We start from the raw sequence: 11,449 nt of genomic DNA on the forward strand, positions 1-11,449 counted from the left end.
AGAGAGAGAGAGAAAGAGAGAGAGAGAGAGCGAGAGAGAGAGAGAATACATACAATGGACAAGAAAAGAGACATAATGCATATGGAGAGATATGAGAAAATACATGTAGTCAATGGAGAGAGGAGAGAGCCATGCAAAGAATGGAGACAGAGAGAGTGTGTGTGTATTATGTGTGTGAATAAACCTAGAGATATTGAAGAGAGAGAGAGAGAGAGAAAGAGAGAATACATACAATGGACAAGACAAGAGACATAATACAAGGGGGAGAGAGAGAGAGAGAGAGCGAGAGAGAGAGAGAATACATACAATGGACAAGAAAAGAGACATAATGCATATGGAGAGATATGAGAAAATACATGTAGTCAATGGAGAGAGGAGAGAGCCATGCAAAGAATGGAGACAGAGAGAGTGTGTGTGTATTATGTGTGTGAATATATATGATAAAGAGGAAAAAACCTAGAGATATTGAAGAGAGAGAGAGAGAGAGAGAGAGAGAGAGAGAGAAAGAGGGAGGGAGGGAGAGATGTGCAAACAATGGGAAGAGATGTGCAAACAATGGGAAGAGAGCGGTTCAATTGCTTTTGCTACCATTGTCCTATTGGCAATAGGAGTGGGAAAGGAGATGAATATAGACATAGCCAGAATGGAAAAAGGAAGAGGGAAGTGGAGAGGTAGATGAAACACACATTTTCTTTCGGAGGTATTGTATCCCCTTAACATGCTTCCACCCATGCGTGTGCATCATCTATGTACTATGTACTAAATAGGATTAGTCCTAATCTTATTTAGTACACATGTATGTGTGTGGACTCGGGCGGTGCACTATTAGAAAACCCTAGGTATCACGTGCGTTCAAAAGGTATTTTAAAAACCCCTTAACTAAAATTTTCCCCCAATAAAACAACCCCTCTTTACTTATGAACTAACGAAATTTTTTCCAAAGTTGAATAAAAAAACCCCTCATGTTAATGTAATCCTATTAAATTTTCTCAATGTATCTAATTAAAAAACCCCTCTTGTTGAACTCACGTGGTACACTAACATTTTTTGAGGTGAAGCCCCAAGTGTGTGCAGTTATGGTCCATGAATTACTTTTAATTAGATCACTACCATTAAATCATTGCCTAGTGAGCCTTATTCTTATTATGGTCCATGAATTACCTTTAATTAGATCACTACCATTAAATCATTGCCTAGTGAGCCTTATTCTTATTATGGTACTAGAGCTCCCTTTCTTAGGAGTTCTTTTGTCTTGTGAGTTATAGATAGGACATCTTTTTATGTGGGTATTACTGCTTGCCATTGCATAAGTACTGATCACTCTCATTCTAGTGGGTAGCACACTTGTAACTCTTTATCTAGAGCTTCATTGCTTACTAAGCATCCCATTGACTAGCATAATTAGTGATAAGAAACATCTACATATGAGTTTGATACCTCTTAATCTCTTATAAGTATGGCGCATTAGGAGAAAGAGAGGAAGTATGCCCTTAGTGACAAGCATTATCATCCTCTTAATCTCTTATAAGTATGGCGCATTAGGAGAAAGAGAGGAAGTATGCCCTTAGTGACAAGCATTATCATCATCTTTGTGTGAAAAATCTTCTCTTTGAAAGTGAGTGATTAGAGGAAAAGGGAGAGTAGCATTGCCTTGAGAATTACTTCCAAAACTAAGTGAGAGAGTTAGCGAGAGTAATATTGTCTGAGAGAGAGAGAGAGTGTGTGTGAGAGAGAGAGAAGTAGCTCCACATTTAGTTGATCGTGAGCTCATTTTAGCATTGAAATGTTGTTTTTTGGTGTATATTGGTTTGGAGATGAAGGCTCAATCTTAATTGTTCTATAGCCTAGGACAAAGCTCTTTATAACAAACATTATAGCTCATTAGATCATTGATCAAGGACAAAGCTTTGTATAACAAACATTATAGCTCATTAGATCCTTGACTAAGGCCTCCATCTTCAATAGTTGAAACCAGGTAGAAGAGGATGCCTCGTCTACCTTCTCAGGGAAAGGCACATCAACTAGTGATGGTGTAGCAATGATTATGAGGAACCATAACTATGCCAAAAGTTATATGTTTAGAGCTTTCAACAAAGCTCTGATACTAGCTGTGAGACCCCTGCCCTCTCTACACATCGACGAAACTCTGGAGTGCTAGCAGTAGCGAAAGTAGCAACCTCTTGCGCAGGGGCAGATCTAATGAGCTATAACAAACATTATAGCTCATTAGATCCTTGACTAAGGCCTCCATCTTCAATAGTTGAAACCAGGTAGAAGAGGATGCCTCGTCTACCTTCTCAGGGAAAGGCACATCAACTAGTGATGGTGTAGCAATGATTATGAGGAACCATAACTATGCCAAAAGTTATATGTTTAGAGCTTTCAACAAAGCTCTGATACTAGCTGTGAGACCCCTGCCCTCTCTACACATCGACGAAACTCTGGAGTGCTAGCGGAAGTAGCAACCTCTTGCGCAGGGGCAGAGCTTCCCACTCGGGGCCTCTCCCACAAATTTTTGGGCAAGGGACTAGTCCGGCGGTTCTTCCAAAACCCAAACCGGAAAAACTTTCCTCGCCTAGAAAGCATAGGCGATTCCTCCACGAAAATCTTCTAATGAAAATTTATCTAACGGGGTCAAGAGCCTTAACTATCCTTTGTATTCTGACCAAACCCATGGGTCACATGGCCGAATTAAAGAAGGGAATTGCACTTGGTTCATAGAGATCATCGCTTTTTTTCCCTCAAGTGAGGCACAACGTTGATTCTGTCCCATAGAACAAGAATTACCCTGTGACTTACTTCAACAAAACGTAACTTGAAATAACTGAACTTTATTGTAGGAATCCACTAATCTAGCCTAACCCAATCTTTAAGAGGGAGAAGAAAGAAGGCCCAGCAGACCTCCTCGTGGGTGGAGGTGCTCAAATGAAGATGCAAATTGGGAATGTTTTCCCGAGTCTGAATAGACGTCTTAAATGCCTTGTATTGTGGCCCGAGACCACGTAGACAGACTTCCACCTTATCATCATCTGAAAGGCCAATAGATGCAAGGGATTCCACAATACCCTTGATCTTCAATACATAGTCATTCACAGAGTTCATTCTTCAACTGTATCTTTCGTGCCTTGGTATTCGTTTCATAGAGTTTTACCAAGGTGTCCCGTACCTCCTTGGGGGACTTGGCATCATGTATGTGCCCAATCATGGTGTCCTGTATACTGATAGAGAGACAATACATAACTTTTCTAGCTCCTTGGTTCCAATCCTTGAACTCTTTCACATCTGCAGCAGTCGGATTGATGCCTCTTCATGCTTACCTTCTATATAGTCCCAATAACCCTTTCCCATCAGGAAATTTGTCAACCTGGACCTCCAAGAATGGAAGTTGTTCTTATCAAGCTTCTCAGCAACAATCTAGTTTATGCCATCATTTGACATCTTGCCAGACACACAAATTTACCAAAAACACCACTATGGTGGTTTATCCTGTGCACCAAATTATCTTGATTCCTGAATGGGGCGAGAAGGTAGCACACTTCTTAGCCAATGGCTTACCAGTGGATCCCCTCCTTAATAGAGATCGCGCCCATTGCCTAATTAAACAGGTAGCCCCCTACCAACTCATTGTAGGCCAACTTTATAAGTAGGAGAAAGATAAAATTCTATGATGTTGTGTTCGAGAAGATGAGTATATCCTCCTTGAAGAGGCTCACTCAGCCTGTGTTGGCAGCCTGTGTTGGTGGGGGGAAATTTGTAGCAGATATCACTGCGCCTAAGTTCCTCACTCACGGTCAGTTTATGGTTGCCCATTCTAATGGCGAATGTAGTAGAATATGTCAAGTGGTGTGACGAATGCATAGTGATAGTCGTATTTGAAATTCCCTCCACATTCTGTTTCTTTCAATCATTACTATTATTCATCATGTTTCCTACAAACCTTTGCAATAAGATTCTCTCTCTCTTTCTCTCTCTTCCTTTTTCCCAAGCTATCTTCTCCTATTGCGAATACAATAGGTCTATCTCCCTCTCTCTCTTTCTTTCTATGTCTCTCTCCCTCTTCCCCAAGCTCCCATTGTGATACAATAGGATAGCCCTATTTGTGAATACAATAGGATAACCCTGAGTCACTTCAAAATAGTATCTTCCATTTTTTGAATGGTAGAAATTTTAGATTCAACAAGAGTGAGGAAGGTGGACTTGCATGTTTGCATATTGAATGAATATGTACCAATCAAGAAAGAACGACTAAATGCATAGGAGAAGCATGCAAGAAGACAACAGGGTCGGACTAATTTGGATCTTTGGGTTGATGGATATTTATATCCTAATGATCCTTCTTCGCATTGTCCCCACCCTTCACTGATCTCCCTTCATTTATTCAGTTTGTTGGAGAGAGTGAGAATGGGCTGCTTGGGTATTGCAGAAGTTTAAGCATGAGTGATCCTTCTTCGCATTGTCCCCACCCTTCACTGATCTCCCTTCATTTATTCAGTTTGTTGGAGAGGGTGAGAATGGGCTGCTTGGGTATTGCAGAAGGTTAAGCATGAGTGATGCATGGAGAGTCCAATTCCTCCACTCACAAACACAACTTACAAAGCACTTTGAGTAGTGCGCAACATGCACTACAAGATGCACAAAATAATATTATAGAGCTAGAGAAAAGAGACAAAGAGAAAGAGGCTCGCATTATGAAGCTACAAGACATAATCTCTCGCATGAAGAGCACCCCGTGGGAGCAAGACAGCGAAAGAGGACAATCAATAACATTCAAAAACTCATAGTTGGTGGTGGTGCTCGCAAGCAAAGAATCCATGCAGCAAGGTTTGTTTTTTGTTCTTTCTTTATTATTATTGCAAGTAATTTTGATTAAGGTATTTTTGGTTGTTGTGGTTGTTATAAGCAATAGATTAAGGTGTTTTTGGTAATCTTTATTGGTTTGTGATAGGAACTTTTTGAAAGAATCATGTGGTGATAATGGTCCTCAAGATTTTGGAGAAATATTATGTAGTTGTGTGTGAGGAGGCGTGACATTCTTTCCATCATTCAAGACCCATGCCACAAGAAGATACGTCAGGTACTCTGCAAATGAGATAATGGATGACATTACCAATCTTCTAAACATTGAGGAGGTTCAAAATGCATGTGATGAGGTGGGCATTAGCATAAAAGGATATTAGGCCCTCCATCAATTGCTAGAAGATACACTCTGCAAACAAGGCATCACAAGGAATATTTTTCCTATCCCAAAAAAGATAAGATTAGCAAAGAGGACATGCAATGATGATGTGCAATGAAAAATTGGAGAATACTATTGCATCAATGATACATTGACCATTGAAGCTTGGGGGAAAAAGCGAGGCAAAAATGGTAAGATCATGTATCCCTACATTGAGTTCAACAATATAGAGAGCTATGATCTTATTCTATGGGCTGCCTAAACAATGTAAGTATTTTTTTCCATTCCTCGAGCTAATAGAAAAAAATTTTAAGTACTAAAACTTATCTACTTTTGTTTGTCATGGAAGGTGACAAGGTAAGTTTTGTGTTAAAAGTGGATGAGTGTTATATTGTGAAAGGTAAGAGGTTAGGAACAAATGAGTATCACACTTATAAATGAGGCAATGGCATATGCAAAGAGTGACATCAACATGAATGAGGAGACTCAATTTCCTTTGGAATCTTCTAATGAAAACCCAGACAATCAGACGAGCAATACAGAGAGGGTTTGCAAGTCACGTTTTTCCTCTTTTAGTGTCCGATTTGAGAGGGAGATATGGTGGCTTGGGGTGTTTGAAGTACCGAAGGAGAAACATGAAGTGCTGGCTTGAATGTTTGATAGGATACCGTGGATTACCAATGTCATCAAAGCATAGATTCAAGGGGAAAAAGTAGAAGTGGAGGGTAAGGGCACTTATACAGTAGACTCGCACATTTAGGAGGTGACTTGAAGACAGTAAAGTGCCTTCTTGGGTGTCCACCACAAGGTGCTAACACCCCAAATCCTTGTCCATGGTGCATGAGAATGGTGAGAGAAAAGAAACAAAAGAAGGCAGGAAGGAAGAGGAAGCTAGAGAATCAAGATGATGAGAATGATAGAGTGGATGATGATGTTGGCAATTGGGTTGGTGGTGTCTTGTCTACTAACATGCTAGCTGAGCGAAAGAGGCATGTGAGAGACCTCGAATGGAATCCTATTATTCCATTTAAACTCAATAATGTCCACTTTTGTACTTTGCATGCATTCATGCATGTGTTTGATCGTCTGCTCAAGTGTCACAATGATTATGCCTTGCATTTACCATTCCTTGCATTTACCATGCAAGGAAAGGAAAGACAACATGAAGCTCTTCAAAAAGTAGAGGAGCTACTCAACTCAATTGGGTGCCATCATGGAGGCAATGTGCAGATTACTATTAACAAGAAGATCTCTGGCATGAATCATGAAGTGGCCCAGCAGGTGTCTAAGTGGATATAAGGCAAGACATTTTCTAGAGAGGCCAGAAAAAGTAAAGAACTCAAAGTCTTGGGACTTGTGGAAGGATTTGTGTAAATGTATGACGTTTGACTACACCAATCTAAGCCTTATAGTTCTACGTGAGAAGGTATGGTCAGACTTCAATAAGATGATTAAATTAATAACCAAAAAGTAGGACGATTGTAGAGGAGTGCCAAAAATTTCAAGAAAAGCTTCAAAATTTTATAAAAGCCATGGTCGATACATGGGGTGATACCAACATTACGCATTACATGGTAGAGTTTCTTTCTACTCATTAATTTGAAATGATTATGAATAATAGCTTTTGAATTGGTCTTGTTTTCTTCTGCAACACGTTTTGTATGCTCATGGTGCATTCTTCACATGAATGAATATGGTTCTCTTGACTTGTGGAGCAACCAAGGAATGGAAAAATCCCACTACCAAGCTAGAGGAGTATATTTCAAAAACACTCGACATGGAGGAGGAAAGACTCGTATAAATCACAGTAGGCATTATTAGCCAGAAGGAGATTGCAGTTTGATCCTTTAACATTAGGGAGAAGAGCAATGTTGGAAGCACCTCGACCACCATCACCGGGGTCATCATCATCATCATCATCAGCATCAACACAGGCAGGGAAGCTATCCCCAATACGCTTTCAAAACATGGCATCGGCTAGAGCAGATTTACGCATCAAGTTTGGGACCTTTTCAGGAAAGTCTAAAGAAGACCCTGAGTGCCCCGTAGCTCAATTTGAGACAAGATGGCAGGCCAAAGGATTTGACGGAGTGTATGATGCGCAAGCTAAGATGCGTCAGTTTTAGGCAACATTGGAGGGCAAAGCCATGCAGTGGTTCAACAATTTTAATGCAGGACATTTTGCGGATTATAATGCATTGAGGAATGGATTTTTGGATCAGTTTCAGAAGGAGAAGACTCCGAATGAAGTGCTTTCCAAGCTTAGGGACATTAAGCAAAAGAGGATGTTTGTGGAAGATTATGCACAAAAGTTTAATCAGTATTTGAATAGGCTCACGAATGTGGAGAGACCTATGGATGAAATGCTGGCGGGATATTTCATGAATGGGTTGCGCAAAGAGCTACGGAATGCAATAGCAGGTGTGGATATTGCAACTGGTCTGGATGCATTGGTGGACACTACCACAAGAGCAGAAAAGAGATTTGGATTATCAAATCCAAGTTCAGCACGAAAGAGCTCTAGGGATAAGAAGAGGAGAAAGCCCAACAGGAAGAAGAAGAAGAAGTCAAAAGATGATAGCAATGATGAGGATTCATAGGAGGAGTCAGACACAGATTCAGACAGTTTGGATTTGGAAGAGGATTCAGAATCGGATAGTGAGGATGATTCAGACACTCATTCAGGTTCAGATGAAGATGGGAACAGAAAGAACAAACACAAAAAGAAATCTAGTACGAAGTCTAAGAAGAAGGTGAAGGATAGTTCTGTTGAAAAGATGGTAGAGAAGAAATTGAAGGAACTGGGAGTCAAGAAGTAGTCAAGCAGTAAGACAACTTACTGTGACATATGTGATAAGGATGGCCACAAGACAAAAGACTGTTGGTATAATCCAAATTCTAGGGGAGTAATCCCTGAAAGGATACAAGAGAAGAATCAGCAAAACATGGTGCAAGCCAATGGAGTTTTTCCAGAAGCTTCAGGGGACAACAGAGATCATTTAACACAAACCATGGATGGCAAAGGTAGGAGTAGCCATATTCAAACTGGAGACCACCATTCAACTCTGGAAGACCACCATTCAAAGGAAATTTCAATCAAGGAAGTCGACCAAGATTTGGTGGATGGCAAAATTTTAGACCATCATGGGGATGAAATTGGGGTCAGCAGCAACATAGTTGGCCACAACAATAGAATTGGCAACAACCACCTAATTGGAATCAGCAGCAGGGGGGCTAGAATCCGCAGGGTTGGAATCAGCAAGGGTGGAATCAGCACAGCAGGGACCTAGTGAGCAGTTACCTCAGTTACCTGCAGCACCTGTGCAACAAGGAGAAAAGGATAAAGCACCACAAAGTAATTTGATAGTAGAGATACCTCAAGATCATGGGACAAATCAGGTATTGTTCTTTTGAATGTTATTCTTCTCAATGTTGGCTAGAAGATCCGGAAGTGATGGTTGTTACACGTGCTAAAGCAAAATGAAAACCACCTTTGGATTGGGAAGAGTAGAAGGATGTTCGTGATGAAGCAGCAGCAGAAGAGATTCTGAAAGCACAAAAAGAAGATTCGATTCCGAAGGGAAAGGTGAAGTTACTGAAGAAGGTGGAGAGTAATGGGGAAAAGTCAGAAGCATTGTTTCAGGAATTGCTAAATACCCCAATGCATTTCACATTGGATCAATTGCTTTCGTTGGTTCCAATATTCAGAGACCGATTTTATTTGGCCGCGGGGAAGTCAAAAGTTCCAGAAATTTTGAATGAATTGGAGCAAAGTGTGGGGAGTTATTAGATCAGTCCTGATGATGTGGATTTTACTACTCCAACTGTTCATCTAGAGTTTGATGATAGAATGTTTTCTGATGTTTTGTTAGATGGCGGTTCTGGAGTGAATATTTTGTCAAAAATTTAATTTTTGAAGTTGAAAAATGTAAAGTTGGAACCAGCACCCTTTCAAGTGAGGATGGCGGATCAGCGAAGGGTTCAACCAACTGGAATGCCTAGACGCCAATCTATCAAAGTGCATGGATTGCAGTTTCAAGCAAATTTTGTTGTCTTAAAGATGCAAGATGCAGGGAATGACTATACAATGTTGTTGGGAAGGCCATGGTTTAAAACAGCAAAGCTCAAGCAGGATTGGGAAAAGAATGAAGTGATATTGAAAAAGGGGAAGAATTTGCTAAGATTTCTGATGGGTTCTAGGAAGAAGTCTCGATGTCATTGAAGCCGATGATGGCTCAGACAATCAATTTGGTAGAAGAAGTCGAGAATGATGAAGAGGCCTATTTCTTAGCGGCTAATCCGACTGTAGTTCCTGTATTTGAAGTAGATGTGGAACAGATTATTGATCGTCGATATGCCTTGCAGGAGGAATCAAAGATGGTGTCTAGTCAACCTATGGAGAACGGTTCAGCACAAGATCACGCAGAAGTCAGATAAGGGTGTCGAAGATAACCTGAAGGAGGGTACGGATTGTTTAGATGGAGATGTTGCACCAAAGGAGGCAATCAGTCCAGTAGAGTTTCTGTATGACAAGTTGATGTGGACAAGGTTTCAAGAGTCAAAGAAGATGATCTGCAGTATCTAAATCTGGGATCATAGGAAAATCTGAAAGTAGTCAAAGTTAGTGTCCATTTGGATGAGGAATTCAAGGAGGATTTGAAGGAATTGTTGTAGGAATTCATTGATGTGTTTGCTTGGGATTATTCTGATTTGAAGGGTATGGATCCTAAAGTGTATAAGCATGAGATCAATCTGAAAGAGAATGCAGTTCCAGTGATTCAACAGAGGTATCAGATGAATCCGAATTATGCCAAACAAGTCAAGGAGGAGGGGGATAAGCTTCTGCAAGTTGGTTTCATAAGGCCAGTGGATCAGGCGGAGTGGTTGTTAGCAATTGTAGTAGTGCCTAAGAAGTTAGGAAAAATTTATGTGTGTGGATTATAGGAAATTGAATGCAGCAACCATTGCAGATCCATTCCCATTGCCATTTATTGATTCAATTCTGTATGATGTAGTAGGGCATGAGATGTATAGCTTTCTTGATGGGTTTTCAGGGATAATCAGATCCGGATGGCTGAAGAGGATAAAGCAAAGGCTCCATTTATTACTGAATGGGGAGCATTTGCTTATACAGTTATGAGTTTTGGTCTCAAGAATGAATCACCTTCATTTTCAAAAGCAGCCTTCAAAACTTTTGAGCCATATGTGACAGAGTTTATGCAGATCTTTACGGATGACTTTTCAGTGTTTGGAAAGAAAGTTAAGCATTTGGAGTATCTCAAGAAGTGTTTTGAAAGATGCACAATGTTTAGAATGGCCCTAAATCCACACAAGTGTGCTATTGCAGTTCAAAGAGGAAAATTGTTGGGGCATATCATCTCGGAAGAAGGTATGTCGATTGATGCTGATAAGATCAATGCAATTTAGAAAGTAGCAGCACTTGACATAGGTTTATGGATCAGATTAAATGGCATAATTGATATTTGAGGTATTTGGCGGATGCTAGTGCTCCATTGAGTCATTTGACAAAGAAAGATGTGGAGTTTGTATGGGGTGAGGCTTAGGGAAAAAGCATTCCAGATCATGAAGAAGATGTTGGTAGTATCTCCTATTCTCCAAAACCACCAAATCGGAAGTTACCTTTTCATGTATTTGTAGATGCATCAGATATGGCTGTTGGAGCAATTTTGATGCAGGAGAAGATCTGGGGATGGTTCCAACCAGTCTATTATGCCAGCAGGATGTTGAAGCTAGCAGAGAAGAATTACACCGTTACAGAACGAGATGCTTTAGGGATGACTTTTGCATTGGAAAAGTTTAGACATTATCTATTGGGGAACAAAGTAGTCTTTCATGTTGACCATCAAGCGCTGATATTCTTGGTGAAGAAGCCAAAGCTGGAAGGAAGACTTGCCAAGTGGATGCTTTTGTTGTTGTAGGAATTTGATTATACAGTGTTGCATACTCCTGGAAATAAGCATGCGGTGGCGGATTATCTCAGTAGGCTGGAGAATTCACAAGAGACACCAGGAGTGTTAGATCAGTTGTTGCCAGATGCGGAATTATTTCGAGTGGAAGGTCAGTCCTTTGACAATTGGTATGACCAAATGTTGCAGTTTTTGACAAATGGAGTGTTACTTCTAATATGACAACGGATCAAAAGAAGAAATTTGCCTTGAGGAGTAGGCCATTTATGATTATTGCTGGATCATTATATAGAAGAGGAGCAAATCAAATTATTCGCAGATGTGTTCCAGATGAAGAACAGAAGGC

Source organism: Cibotium barometz, chromosome 40 (assembly GCF_041138505.1).
Source record: "Cibotium barometz isolate CiBa-2024 chromosome 40, ASM4113850v1, whole genome shotgun sequence".
Lineage (NCBI taxonomy): Eukaryota > Viridiplantae > Streptophyta > Polypodiopsida > Cyatheales > Cibotiaceae > Cibotium > Cibotium barometz.